Source organism: Somniosus microcephalus, chromosome 2 (genome assembly GCF_052327205.1).
Source record: "Somniosus microcephalus isolate GS21.2 chromosome 2, FLI_Smic_1.0, whole genome shotgun sequence".
NCBI classification, from domain to species: Eukaryota; Metazoa; Chordata; class Chondrichthyes; order Squaliformes; family Somniosidae; genus Somniosus; species Somniosus microcephalus.
Genome location: NC_140988.1, coordinates 366326310 through 366341730, shown reverse-complemented (window position 1 = coordinate 366341730; position 15421 = coordinate 366326310). Strand labels below are relative to the sequence as shown.

The 15421-nt window shown below is 46.9% G+C and overlaps 1 long non-coding RNA gene across 1 annotated transcript; it reads right to left on the bottom strand.

The window, feature by feature from the left end:
- Window positions 1–2511: 2511 nt before the first annotated feature.
- Window positions 2512–15066, bottom strand: LOC147123744 (uncharacterized). The gene is made up of 2 exons (XR_015075002.1): window positions 14800–15066; window positions 2512–8237 (listed from the first exon to the last, which is right to left on the bottom strand). It is a non-coding gene; the product is annotated as an uncharacterized LOC147123744 (long non-coding RNA).
- Between the last annotated feature and the right edge of the window lie 355 nt (window positions 15067–15421).

The following is a 15421-nucleotide window of genomic DNA, read 5'->3' as shown; positions in this document are numbered from 1 at the left end:
AGTTGGTCTTTGCTAAATTCAGCACCAATCTTTCAGTTGGTCCTTTATCCTTCAAATTGTCCTTGTAATGACCAGACCCTAAACTATTCACCCATTTTTGACGGCAGCACATGGATTGGATCTCACGCTGCAATATCCTCACTGTTTAAAAAAAATCAGTTTGTTTGTGTTTCTAGGCGACACGTGTGAGCATGTTTGTCTATCAAGCTCCAATAGCTCACATTTGCAAATAGAAGACAATGGGGTAATAAAACCAAGTAATTTAATGTCGGGAGCAGGATAAGAAACAAAAAGGAGAATAAATCTCAGGATTATCATCCAGGGTAATTTCTCACCTTGAAGAAGGAGCTGGCTTGACATCTGTTGTGAGGGCGGATTGAAGGTTATCGCCAGCAGCTGTCCAGTGAAGGGGCAGTGTTACTTGTGTCCATTGCTTCTTTCTTCGTACTACTAATTGGCATCTCATTCTACTCTCTAAAGTGCCTCGGGGCACTAACCATGTGAACAGTGTGTTACAAACCCAGGTTATCTGGGGAGAATCCTGGTGCTAAACTGGGGAGGCAGTTCCCAAAATAGTCATTCTCAATGTCAATTGAAAATGAAAGTTCTTTAAACTTCCAGGGAGCGAAGGGTTAACACTGTGCTGATTGGTTGTGAGTTCTAACACATGTGATTGAAAGAAAATCCAGTTGTTTCTTGGCAAGCCGTGTGGTAATGAGAGTTTGGGAGTTAAGTACTTCCAAAATAAAGCCTATTATATCCCGAGTTAAATACTGTGCCATTAATGTGCAGCCATTCTGTTTGTTAAAGTGTTATTTAGACCCACTTATGCCTCAGTAGTCAGTGATTATTCAACAGGTTTCACATTCTGCACGTGTGTGTCTTGGTGCCACCCACAATTATCAACGCGTGCTATTATTTTATTTTGTCTTGGTGTATAAATGGCGTGAGTCACACAACACGGGTCACCATCTCTGATTGGACGTATTCCTGGAGCTTTCATCACGTGACTTGCTGTATCCAACCGCCTTTTTCCCCCGTCTCCAATATTTTTATAAATGAATGAAAGTGGTCAAAGAAAATGGAAAAAAAAATCATTTTCTTTAATGCCTTGTTGACTTTTATCCCAGGTTTGCTCACAGCTGCAATTGGGAATGGGAGCATTGTGGTTATGTTACCAGACTAGCAATCCAGGGACAGACTTAGATTAAACAATCTGTGAAACATGAGTTCAAATCCCACTACATGGCAGCTGGGGAATTTAAATTCAGTCACGTAAATAAATCTGGAATAAAAAGCTACCATCAGTAATCATGACCACGAAACAATTGGATTGCGCTAAAATCCCACCTTGTTCACTAATGTCCTTCAGGGAAGGAAATCTGCTGTCCTTACTCAGTCTGACCTTTAACTGCCCTCTGAAATGGCCGAGCAAGTCGTTCAGTTGTACCAAACCGCTCCTGTGGGAGCACCTTCACCTCACGGACTGCAGCGGTTCAAGAAGGCGGCTCACCACCACCTTCGCAAGGGCAATTAGGGATGGGCAATAAATGCTGGCCTTGCCAGCGAAGCCCACATCCCATAAACAAATATCAAAAATTCCAGGAGATTAAATTCCAGGAGACTCCGGTACATCCTGCAGAGTTGGAAACCCAACACACGACTCTGCCTCAGTACATGCAAAGTGTTGTCTTGTTTCCCCCACTCAATTCTTCACCCCCAGCCCCTCCCCACTAGTATTTGTTTTTGTACCAATTCACAACTTTGTTGTTTAATTGTGTTTGGAGGACTTCCTTGACGTGGCCTGGGACTTTGAAAGTGCCACTGGTGTTTTAGTGACTGAATAAGCCCAATCCAGGTTTTACTGACTGGGGGATTTGGCAATTTAGTTACTGGAACTTTGGGGATCACATGACAGAATTCCACCAACTTATAATTCCATCCACTGTAACTTTCAGAAGGGAATTGGGTAAATGCTTGAAAAGGAAAAATTTGCTGGGCTACGAGGAAAGAGTGGGAGAGTGGGGTTAATTGGATAGTGCATTCAAAGAGCTGGCAGAGGCAAGATGGGCTGAATGGCCTCCTTCTGTGCTGTATGATCTTGACCAGTCCCTGAGAGGACATTACCAGTTACAGCGAGAGTTAGTGATTAGTTTAGATTGTCATGTGTTGGGAGTTGGAGAGCAATTGGCCAGAGGTTTTTCCTGAATTGGCCATGTTTCTTTGTCTGTTTCCAGAGGTAGCATAACTGGTAGGTGGGATGGCAGCATGTGAGGTCATATTGTCTACTGGATGGGGTGAGCTTAATGGGCCTGATAGTCTTCATCTACTTTTGTATATCTTTTTGTATGTTTGTATGTGCAGACTGGGGAGTCAATCTAGGTCCCTCCTAGTGTGTGGCTCAAAGAATTCACCCAGTCAGTAATTAAGCCCAGGGACAATCAGAACTCATCTCTTCCCCTTTCTGTTCCCTTCAATGATCCGTGCACAAATCAGGAGACATACAGTAAGTTTGTTCATTTTCAATCCACGTTTATTTTCAGATGTTAAACTTTTCACATTTCAGTTATTGAAACATGACTTATAATATGCGAAATGTGATCTCCTGGGAGAGGCGAAAAACCAGACATAAAAACCCAGGCCAATTTGGGAAAAAAATCTGGGAAATTCCTCTCCGACCCCCTTAGGCGATCGAAACTAGTTCAGGAGATCATTATGGCCCAAATATTCTGAGACTATTACTTTCTCACTTCAACTCTGCTAACATCAATTGAACACAGTCCCCGGGAGCCTGGTCTTCAACAATCGCCAGTCTAGTTCTGTAGCAGCAGTCACAAACCCAATATTCAGCGATGACGAGAAACTGGTTGGCAGGTTGTCTAGAGTTCCCATTTCTGTCATTCCAGGTTGAATGAAAACTGTCCCCAATCATTTCTTTAAAGTGTTAACTGTGACATCGTTTAATTTGCTGGGAACATCCGTTCCTAAACATTGACAGGCCGAATTGGGGGTGGAATGTGGATCTAATTACCGGGATGCATCGGCACAATTTGCCTGAGGAAAATCTCTTAAGGCGTGACCTTTCCTGTTAAGACATTTTGTTAAGACGTCCTAACTTTGAAGGGCAAACCCACTTGTTTTTCCCCTCCCTCCCCGACTCCCGTGCAGTGTTAACCTTTAGCACACCCCAGAACCCAGTTTGTTGACACCCAAAGACAACCCAGAACGAGGAAAAGACATACCAACACTCCCCACTAGACCCAAGAGACAACCAGGTGGGTGGCAAATGCCGCGTCACTTGAAGAATGAAGAGGAGCTTACAAGGGAGCAGCTGACACGGGAACAGCTGACAAAGGAGCTGTGATCTTCATTCAGGCATTCTGCACACACAGCTGGTGACTAACCAAGTAGTACTGAGGACGAGGAGGGTGGAGGTACTTGTATGGGAACAGAGGCTTAAATGACCAGGACAGACGCAATAAAGTGAGCATTACCCATGTGTGCCGCACTGCTGGTATACCCTAATTTGACGGGCATTCCATCTCAACTGCCAGGCCATCAATCAGAAGCTGGCAGGACCCAAATCCAGATCCTTACGGTTCAGCTTACTGTTTGGATCTGGCGCTGGCACCCGTGAATAACACCCACTTTGATCTATTTGTCCTGGGAGCCGGAGAATCTGTTCACTTGCAGGTACGGTCCACCCTTCTCACCCTGAGTACCAGTTGGACAGTGCCCAGCAGTGTGTGGAGGATGTCAGAATGAAAAATTCCCTAAAAAAGGTAGGGTCCTCTATACTCTAAAAATGACTTGGATTTCTCCCGTGGGCTCCTGAAATCAAAGTGTGTATTCAACACCCGGGTATCCCTGAAGCACGGTTTGTGAGGTAACTAAAGGGTTAACCAGAACCACCACCTGCTGCAATTTCCTGGAGCATCCTGGAGATCAGGCAACCCTGAGCAACAGAATCCAGAAACAAAAGCACGAAAGACTATCGGGCCTCCGCCCCGACAGCCTGAGGTCCTCCAGCAGATTGGTGATTATCCGGTGATGCGAGCAAGTCGATCGACCTGGTAAACCCCCCAAGTCCTGAAGGTGTTCTGGACTACCTCAGTGTGGATCATCCACTAGTTAGGGTGGACTACAGAGCAGCTGAGTGTGCCGACTGTTGTGTTGTCCGCCCCGGGCCAAATGTGGCACCAAGAGTGTCACCCCGTCATTCAAGCACCAATGGGAAGCAACGCGTCATCTTGACAGAGGGACCCAGGAAGGAGGGTCCCACCCTGTTTGTTGACTTACCGGACCCTTGTCATATTGTCTGTCTGCAGACACACTAACTTACCCTGCACCGAGTCTGAAAGTGGAAATGTCCTATTATACCGTTCACACCCCGAGCCTGTTGAAATGCCAAGTGAAATCACTGGCCGAGAAGACCATTCATCCTGTGGATACATTACTGGCAGAGTGATGGTCATCCAGAAGGCTCAACTGGAGAAATATCCCCAACAGTTGAGCCATCTGGATGACGATCACTCGCTCTCAGTTTGGATGGCAGAAGACCTGCCAGTATGCCCACTAGTAGGTGGTTCCTCTGATGGTCAAACCAAACATCCAGAGTGATCCACTTCCACAGGGAAGTACTGGAAATAGCCCACCCACACAACTCTGAGGTGGGCTATCCAGGCACGATCACTGCTGGGGGAGGTGGAGCTGGACAGGGTCTCGAAGGTTACTTGTTGCGAACTACCTGCATTCCAGGTCCTAATCTGGAATGATGGGCTAGCAAGATATAAAGGACATCGTGCTCCGGATAAAGCCTTGAATAGGCTGGTGGAGGTGAATGGATTGGTGGTGGCGAGTGGATGGTGGTGGTGAATGGATTGGTGATGGTGAGTGCGTTGGTGATGGTTAGTGGCTAGGTGGTGAGTGTACTGGTGTTGGCGAGTGGAAGGGGCCTATAGATGGGGTGGGCTAAGCTTCAAAGTGAACAGTGCCCCCTCACCCTTGTGTGTCATCTCGGGAATGCCTGAAGGTTCTGCTACAGCAGATCCTCCACTTGCTCGCCAAAGAAGCCCTCGGCACCAATGGGCATCTGCAGAACCTGAAGGATCCCCAAGGTGTGAGGACAAACTCAGTGGCGATGCAAGATCCACTGGACGATAGATCCTGCTCCTACATTGAGAGCACCCACACAGTCTGCTGCTGCAGCAGATGCTCTCTGAAGGTGGTCCTCTCTGGCAGGGATTGCTCCCTCAACTCACCTGCTGGTCAGTGAAGCCAGCCCCGGTGGATTTGGTGGCAGGGAATTCAGGATATGCGCCAAACCCTGCAGGAAGGTCTGCCAGGCCCACATGTCCCACCATTTGGATTCTGGGGGGTGGAACAGGACTAGTTTCCTGGGCAGTTCCCTTCCTTCTGAGGCTTTCACGACTGAAGTTCGCCAGCTGTACCAGCGAACCTTAAGTTGTGAGGCAGGGTGGCGGGGCTGTCTACCTTGGCCATAACTGGAGCGCGCCTATCAAATCCGCCCAAACCGCCTTGGAAATTGGGTGGGGAAATCCAACAAAGGTCGATGCCTGAGGCCTTTGCAAGACCCCAGGTAAAGACTCAACCCCCACAAGTGATGGGACTTCCGGAACTCACAGTTTCAGACTCGAAGTCACCCTTGTTTTGAATACATGGAAAAGCCTCAACGCACGGAGGCCGTGGTCGACTCGGGCTCCCAGTTTGGTTTCTGGAGTGCACACACCCTCCCTGGGAGTGCCTCTTGAGTGTAGTAGGGAGCGGCTGAAGGTGGGTCCACAGTGGTGGGTGGGAGCCACAGATCTATAAATAGAGATCTGCGGCTGCACTCACCAAAGTGGACATCACCCGCAGCATAGGTGACCCTGTGTAGGGTCGAGTCCACCGAGGGTGGTGCCCCCAAATGAGCTGGCGCCAACTGGAGACCAATGTCCCGGGGCTGCGTTGGTGTCACCAGAGGGGACGGATGCCTCTAGTGAAGGACACACCAACAGTAGCTGGTGGCGCTAGGGGGAACCAGCCTGATTCTGGCCCCAGTAGGAACGGACACCTCCGAACCAGCTGGTGTCAGAGGAGGACTCTTCCTCTATCCTGGGAGGCCTCGGTACAAGTGGTACCGGGGTTTCACCTGATGTTGTTGACTGGGATGGATTGGCTTTAACCAGCTCGTCCCATTCTACATCATCGAGGCAACAACCGGAGCGTCCACCCTTGAGACTTTCCTGTTCAGTCCCAACAGTTGGACCACCGGTCGACATCGGTCGGAGATGACTGTATGGACTGGGCCCTATCCAGTGCCAGTGCAGTTAACCCCGAGCAATGCCGAACTGAGCCTGGAGTTGGAGCAGGGTTGGTGCTTGATGCCGATGCGGGGACCTGAGTACTGTACGTGAAGGTCCAGCCCAGGGGAGAACTAGGGAGGAGGGAGAGGGGCGTGGGAAATCTTTTAAAATGGGAAAGAAACGTGCCAGAAGGGAAAGAGTTGGTTTAACACCATCTCCAATCATTGACTGCACATTTAAATGGATCTGTTATTGGCCATCAAATAAAGAAATTAAAAGATGTACAGTTGATACTAAAGAAATGGATGGGGCACAGAGGGATGGGCGTGAGGGGTATTTCAGTGTTGCTGTTTCCTCCTTTGTGGTATCTCTGCTGGCATTGATGTGATTTTGGTCAGGACGTGTGATCCAGTTGTCTTTGTGGTTTTGTTACTGACAACTTTAGTCTGTTGGTAGTTTGATGAAACCGTCCATTTCCTCTCACTCATCCTGACACCAACCGTGTACCTGTGGCAGAAGAAGAAATCACAAAAATCACTTGATTGCAACAAGGACAATGATGGCATTTTATCGCTCCCCTTGTATAATAAAATATATAACCTGTAAAAGGATTTATCAAATTCCCTTTAAAAAGTCAACACCTGGGTCAGCGTCGAGCTGTGAGGGCAGGTACCAAGCTCGGTCAAGGCAGCTCCAGTGGCATTACTGCCCAGGAGTACATTCTTCGAGTCTTAACCCTGAGCTCTCAGTACTGGTGAACACTTTGAGAAACTGATTATTCAGTCGTTCACTCTCCCTGTCAGCCTCTCTTATTTAGACCTGTTCATTCAACACCAATCAACGGTTTCAAGAGGGACACTCTTGACCTTCTTAAATGGTCGGGCTGAGCTGTACCACAGGCTATCCCCGTGTCCAGGACAAGTTGATCAGAACAACCAGCATGTACTGACCTGCTTTCAGTTTCCAGGATTTGAGCCTTTATATCTGCACGGATTTTGCTGTAACTCACTCGGACTTTCACGGGGAATGATACAAGCAGGAACTAAAGCTCCAAACACAGTTAGTCACAGTCAGTAAATAGTTGTCTACATTTGCAGAGCAGGGAGTGAGCATTAAACTCCAGGACTGGGAGGAGCCGGTCAGTCAGGAGCTGTGATGGGGCTCAGTAACCATCAGTAACCAGGCTCCGGGACCCAGACTACCTATGAGCAACACTGTGGAAAAACTACCAATAACAAACTGAACTATTCCACCCGACTGTGCATCAACATTACTGTATCTGATAAACTTCATATTGCTCATTATGGCTTTCACTAATAATGCAAGATAAACAGGTTAAGACATAGAAACATAGAAGATAGGAGCAGGAGTAGGCCATTCAGCCCCTTGAGCCTGGTCCGCCATTTAATGAGATCATGGTTGATCATCCAAATCCAGTACATTGTCCCTGCTTTCTCCCCATATCCCATGATTCCTTTAGCCTTAAGAAATATATCTAACTCCTTCTTGAATATATTTAATGAATTGGCCTCAACTGCCTTTTGTGGTAGAGAATTCCACAGGTTCACCACTCTCCGGGTGAAGAAATTCCTCCTCATCTCTGTCCTAAATGGCTTACCCCTTATCCTTAGACTGTGACCCCTGGTTCTGGACTCCCCCGCCATCGGGAACATTCTTCCTGCATCTAGTCTGTCTAGTCCTGTTAGAATATTATAAGTTTCAATGAGATCCCCTCTCATTCTTCTAAACACCAGCGAATATAAGCCCAATTGACCCAATCTCTCCTCATACGTCATTCCTGCCATCCCAGAAAGACAAACCTGTCAAAGTTCACAAACTTCTGTCCACGCTGCTGGTTGATGATGTTTCAATTGTTCGTGTTGTCTTCACAGAGCAAAGCTGTTCAGATGTTCGAGCCGACCGCATTCAGTCCTAGACAGAAAAGCCAGTTAATCAGAGGCAGCTGCCTCACATTTATATAGTTTACAAAGCTATTGTGATGTCTCATCTCAGTGTGATGCGCAGTGTGAGGGTGAGGCTTACTCTGCGATGTCACGGTTTGACCCGTCCAATTAAAGGGGCCTCACCTTGCTACCATATTTGGTAAAAACCTTTGGGCTTAAGTTACACTGACTTGTTTCGCTAGAAAGCAATAACAGGTTTCCATGTGGGTACGACCCAGAACACAGGGTGTGTGGGCGATGGGCAGTGATGGCATTGTTTGCCTTCTACCAATTATGTTATGTAATTGCATACATTTAAAGCAACAGGAGTAGGCCATTCAGCCCCTCCAGCATTCAATTAGACCATGGCTGCTCTGCACCTCAAATCCATTTACCTGTCTTTGATCGATATCCCTTGATCAACTTAGGAACAGGAGGAGGCCATTCAGCCCCTCCAGCATTCAATTAGACCATGGCTGCTCTGCACCTCAAATCCATTTACCTGTCTTTGATCGATATCCCTTGATCAACTTAGGAACAGGAGGAGGCCATTCAGCCCCTCAAGTCTGTTCTGCCATTCAATTCAAGCATGGCTGACCTGTATGTTAACTCCATTTACCCACATTGGTTCCACATCCCTTAAAACTCTTGCCTAACAAAAATCTACCAATCTCATTTTTGAAGTTTTCAATTGACCCCCAGCCTCAATAGATATGGGGGGAGAGTTCCACAATTCCGCTAGCCTTTGGGAGAAGAAGTGCTTCCTGACATCACATCCCTGACCAGGCTGTTATATCCGTGTATCTTAATGTTGTGTCCTTCAATAATGAGACAACAGACTGCAGGGAACGATTCAACAGGTGTTTACTGAATGAGGGTTACTCTAGAACTAACTGTACAGATCACTACTCAGGGTTTATATACAGGTGTGGTCACTGCCGGTACTACAGTATACAGGAGCTGTAAAAAGTAGTTCTCTCCCTTAAGGTATATATACACTACATACATTACACAGGCTAACTATAATTTTAAGCTCATGCCCCTTTGTTCTGGATTTCCCCGCCACAGGAAATAGTTTTTATCGATCTACCCTACCAACTCTTTGAACATCTTAAACACCTCAATTATATCACCGTTTAATATTCTGTACTTGAGGGAATACAAGCCCAGTCTCTGCAACCTGTTCTCATAATTTAACCCTCTGGAAGTCCACACATACAAGATCCAGAGACACTCCCTTGTCCATGTTACTGACCTCCTCCAAAAGGTTATTAGATCAGTCAGACAAGACCGGCCCTTCACAAATCAATGCTGACTCTCATTGACTACCTATGAGCAATGGCATGGGAGGTCTACCAATGATAAGTGGTTACATAGAAACATAGAAGATAGGAGCAGGAGTAGGCCATTCGGCCCCTTGAGCCTGCTCCGCCATTCCATGAGATCATGGCTGAGCATCCAAACTCAGTACTATGTCCCTGCTTTCTCCCCATAGCCCTTGATCCCTTTAGCCTTAAGAAATATATCTAACACCTTCTTGAATATACTTAATGAATTGGCCTCAACTGCCTTCTGTGGTAGATAATTCCACAGGTTCACCACTCTCTGGGTGAAGAAATTCATAGAAACATAGAAGATAGGAGGAGTTGTAGGCCATTTGGCCCTTCGAGCCTGCTCCGCCATTCAATGAGATCATGGCTGATCATCCAAATTCAGTACCCTGTCCCTGCCTTCTCCCCATATCCCTTGATCCCTTTAGCCTTAAGAAATATATCCAACACTTTTTTGAATATATTTCATGAACTGGCCTCCACCGCCCTCTGTGTCAGAGAATTCCACAGGTTCACCACTCTCTGGGTGAAGAAATTCCTCCTCATTTCAGTCCTAAATGTCTTACCCCTTATTCTTAGACTATGACCCCTGGTTCTGGAATCCCCGGCCATCATAAACATCCTTCCTGCATCTAGTCTGTCCAGGCCTGACAGAATTTTATAAGTTTCGATGAGATCCCCTCTCAATCTTCTAAACTCCAGTGAGTATAAGCCCAATCGACACAATCTCTCCTCATACGTCATTCCTGCCATCCCAGGTATCAGCCTGGTGAATCTTCGCTGCACTCCTTCCATGGCAAGAACGTCCTTCCTCAGGTAAGGCGACCAAAACTGCACACAGTACTCAAGGTGCGGTCTCACCAAGGCCCTGTACAACTGTAGCAAGACATCCTTGTTCCTGTACTCGAACCCTCTTGCTACGAAGGCCAACATACCATTTGCCTTCTTAACCGCCTGCTGCACCTGCATACTTACCTTCAGCGACTGGTGCACAAGAACACCCAGGTCTCTTTGCACTTCCCCTTCTCCCAATCTATTGCCATTCAAATAATAATCTGCCTTCCTGTTTTTGCCACCAAAGTGGATAACCTCACATTTATCCACATTATAGTGCATTTGCCATGTTTCTGCCCAATCACCCAATCTGTCCAAATCGTACTGGAGTTTCACGACATCCTCCTCACAGCTTACCCTCCCACCCAGCTTTGTGTCATCTGCAAATTTGGAGATATTACATCCAATTCCCTCGTCCAGATCATTAATATATATTGTGAACAGCTGGGGTCCTAGGACCGATCCTTGCCGTACCCCACTAGTTACTACCTGCCACTCGGAAAACGACCCGTTTATTCCAACTCTTTGCTTTCTGTACGCCAACCAGTTCTCTATCCAAGTCAATACCTTGCCTCCAATCCCATGTGCCTTAATTTTGCATGTTAATATCATATGTGGGACCTTATCGAAAGCCATCTGAAAGTCCAAATACACCACATCCACTGGTTCTCCCTTATCTATTTTACCAGTTACATCCTCAAAAAATTCCAGTAGATTAGTCAAGCATGATTTACCTTTTGTAAATCCATGTTGACTTTGTCCGATCCTGTCACTGCTTACCAAGTGCTCTGCTATTACATCTTTTATAATAGATTCTAGCATTTTCCCCACTACCGATGTCAGGCTTACCGGTCTATAATTCCCCGCTTTTTCTCTACCACCTTTTTTGAATAGTGGGGTAACATTAGCTACCCTCCAATCCATGGGTACTGTTCCAGAGTCTATCGAGTTCTGGAAGATGACCAGCAATGCATCTACTATTTCCAGGGCCACTTCCTTAAGTACCCTGGGATGTAGATTATCAGACCCTGGGGATTTATCGGCCTTTAGTCCCATCAATTTTCCTAACACCATTTCCCGACAAATACTGATTTCTTTCAGTTCCACCCTTTCATCAGGCCCTATGTTCCCCGGCATCTCTGGGAGGTTATTTGTGTCCTCCTTTGTGAAGACAGAAGCAAAGTATAAATTTAGTTGGTCTGCCATTTCTTTGTTTCCCATTATAAATTCCCCTGATTCTGACTGTAAGGGACCTACGCTTGACTTCACCAATCTTTTTCTCTTCACATATCTATAAAAGCTTTTACAGTCAGTTTTTATGTTCCGTGCAAGCTTACTCTCATATTCTATTTTCCCTTTCTTAATTAATCCCTTTTTCCTCCTTTGTTGAATCCTAAACTGCTCCCAATCCTCAGGATTATTGCTTTTTCTGGCCAATTTATATGTCGTCTCCTTGGATCTTATGCTATCCCTAATTTCCCTTGTTAGCCACGGTTGAGTCACCTTTTTTGTTTTATTTTTATGCCAAACTGGGATGAACAAATTCTGTAGCTCATCCATTCGGTCTTTGAATGTTTGCCATTGCCTATCCACCGTCAACCCTTTGAGTGCCATTCCCCAATCAATCCTACACAACTCGCTCCTCAGACCATCGTAGTTTCCTTTATTTAAATTGAGGACCCCAGTCTCTGAGTCAACTACTTCATTCTCCATCTTAATGAAGAATTTGATCATATTATGATCACTCAGACCCAAGGGGCCTCGTACAAGATTGCTAATTAATCCTTTGTCGTTACATAATGCCCAGTCTAAGATGGCCTGATCTCTGGTTGGTCCAGGAATTCCTCCTCCACAGTATTGTTACTGATTTGGTTGGCCCAATCTATATGTAGATTAAAGACTGCTGTGCCGTTATTGCACGCTTCTTTAATTTCCCTTTTAATGCCATCCCCAACCTCCGCCTTACTGTTGGGAGGTCTATATACCACTCCCACTAATGTTTTTTTCCCCTTAGTATTTCTCAATTCTACCCATACAGATTCCACATCATCAGAGCTAATATCCTTCATTACAATTGTATTAATCCCTTCTTTAACCAGTAATGCTAGCCCACCTCCCTTTCCTTTTTGCCTATCTTCCCTGAATATCGAATACCCCTGGATTTTGAGGTCCCAGTCTTGGCCATCCTTGAGCCACGTTTCCGTAATCCCAACCAAATCATATTCGTTTACCTCTATTTGCGCAACCAATTCGTCCACCTTATTACAAATGCTCCTCGCATTAAGACACAAAGCCTTCAGGCTTGTTTTTTTAACGCTCTTAGACCTATTAGAGTTATTACTTACTGTGGCCGCGTTTGATTTAAACCGTTGATTTCTCTGACTGCCACTTTTGTTTTTTTCCTTCCTATCTTTTGCTTTTATCCCTGTTTCCCTTTCCTCTGTCTCCCTGCTCAGGTTCCCAACCCCCTGCCATTTCAGTTTAAACATCCCCGAATAGTGCTAGAAAACCTCCCCGCAAGGATATTTGTCCCACTCTGGTTCAGGTGCAACCCGTCCGACTTGTACAAGTCCCACCTTTCCCAGAAGCAGGCCCAGTGATCCAGGAAACTAAAGCCCTCCCTCCTGCACCAACTCTTTAGCCACGCATTCATCTGCTCTATCCTCCTATTCCTATACTCACTAGCACGTGGCACCGGGAGTAATCCAGAGATTACAACCTTTGAGGTCCTGCTCTTTAATCTGCTACCTAGCTCCCTAAATTCTTGCTGCAGGACCTCATCCCTCTTCCTACCCATGTCATTGGTCCCAATGTGAACCACGACCTCTGACTGTTCACCCACCTCCTTCAGAATGCCCTGCAGCCGTTCAGTGACATCCTTGACCCTGGCACCAGGGAGGCAACAAACCATCCTGGAGTCACGTCTACGGCCACAGAAACGCCTATCTGTACCCCTTACGATAGAATCCCCTACCACTATTACTCTCCCACTCTTTTTCCTCCCTTTCTGAGCAGCAGAAGCACCCCTGGTGCCAGGAAGTTGGCTGCTGCTGCCTTCCTCTGGTAAGTCATCCCCCTCAACAGTATCCAAATCGGTATACCTGTTTGAGAGGGGGATGGCCACAGGGGTTCCCTGCACTCCCTGCCTGCCTCTACTGCTCTGCCTGATGGTCACCCATTTCCCTTCTGCCTGTGCAGCCCTTACCTGCGGTGTGACCAACTCACTGAACGTGTTATCCACGACCCTCTCAGCATCATGAATGCTCCAAATCCCATCCATCCGCAGCTCCAGCGCCGCAATGTGGTCTGCTAGAAGCTGCAGCTGGATGCATTTCTGGCACACGTGGTCATCAGGGACACCGGCAGTGTCACTGAATTCCCACATAGAGCAAGAGGAGCATAACACGGGGCTGGGCTCTCCTGGCATGACTTACCCTTTAATTAATTTAAATTAATTCACTATCACCAATTAAAGATAACTCTACGGCGCTTGTATGGTTTACCAACAGTCCCTGCTACACCAGAAAAGACCTTAGTAACTATAAACTACAGAGTTAAAGTTTAAAAAAGAGAAATACTCACCAACCAATCACTTACCTGCTCCCTGGTGACATCACACTCTGATTACTTTTTACCTCTCTCCCCGCTGCTGAGTTAGTAAGCCTCGCCTCACCGCTCCTTTATACTGCCGCCTCGGTGCTCTCCTGGTCCGATCTGGTCGGGCCTCGCCTCACCGCTCCTTTATACTGCCGCCTCGGTGCTCTCCTGGTCCGATCTGGTCGGGCCTCGCCTCACCGCTCCTTTATACTGCCGCCTCGGTGCTCTCCTGGTCCGATCTGGTCGAGCCTCGCCTCACCACTCCTTTATACTGCCGCCTCGGTGCTCTCCTGGTCCGATCTGGTTGGGCCTCGCCTCACCGCTTCTTTATACTGCCGCCTCGGTGCGCTCCTGGTCCGATCTGGTCGGGCCTCGCCTCACCGCTCCTTTATACTGCCGCCTCGGTACTCTCCTGGTCCGATCTGGTCGGGCCTCGCCTCACCGCTCCTTTATACTGCCGCCTCGGTGCTCTCCTCGTCCGATCTGGTCGGGCCTCGCCTCACCGCTTCTTTATACTGCCGCCTCGGTGCTCTCCTGGTCCGATCTGGTCGGGCCTCGTCTCACCGCTCCTTTATACTGCCGCCTCGGTGCTCTCCTGGTCCGATCTGGTCGGGCCTCGCCTCACCGCTCCTATATACTGTCACCGCTCCTATATCCTCTACCCTATCTATGCCCCTCATAATTTTGTACACCTCAATCAGGTCCACCCTCAGCCTTCTCGAAAAGCAAAACAAAATGGCTAAAAATGATACCACACACCATCCCCTTTTCTAACTTATTCTTCCTCACCTTCTTTATGCTCACATGCAACATTCCATAGAAAACTGTAGTCAAACACCTTACAGCAGGTTTTTTGGTGCTGCTGTTTTTGAGCCAGTTGTTCAAGGACATCCATAGTGAATGCCTCCGATTCCTCCCCTTCAGTGTGAAATTATTCACACTCACCCGAACGTCATAGTCGAGATCAATCTAGTAACTTCAGGGAACACAGCAAAACACCATTCAGCAAGCTTCGCCATGTTATTTACAATGGTAGATCTACTTTTTCAACCTCATTTTCCCCACTTTAAGTATCTATCCCCTTTTAAATACCTGAATTAAATCTGCATCAATGGCCTTCTGTGGTCGTGCTTTTCACAATCCAACTACATTTTGCGTTAAGAATTTTCTCCTGGATTAAATTTTCAACAGCTGAGTTCTCATTTTAAATAGATGTCCCTTTATTACAGATCTCCCTATTAGCAAAATGAGTATTGGAACTCATCTATCTTGTCAATTCCCTTTTTAATTGTTACACAGGATGTGGTCAATGCTAACAAGACCATCTTTAATGCCCATCCCTAGTTGCCTTGAAAAGATGGTGGTGGACCTTCTATTTAAACACCTCGATCAGATCACTCCTCATGTTTTG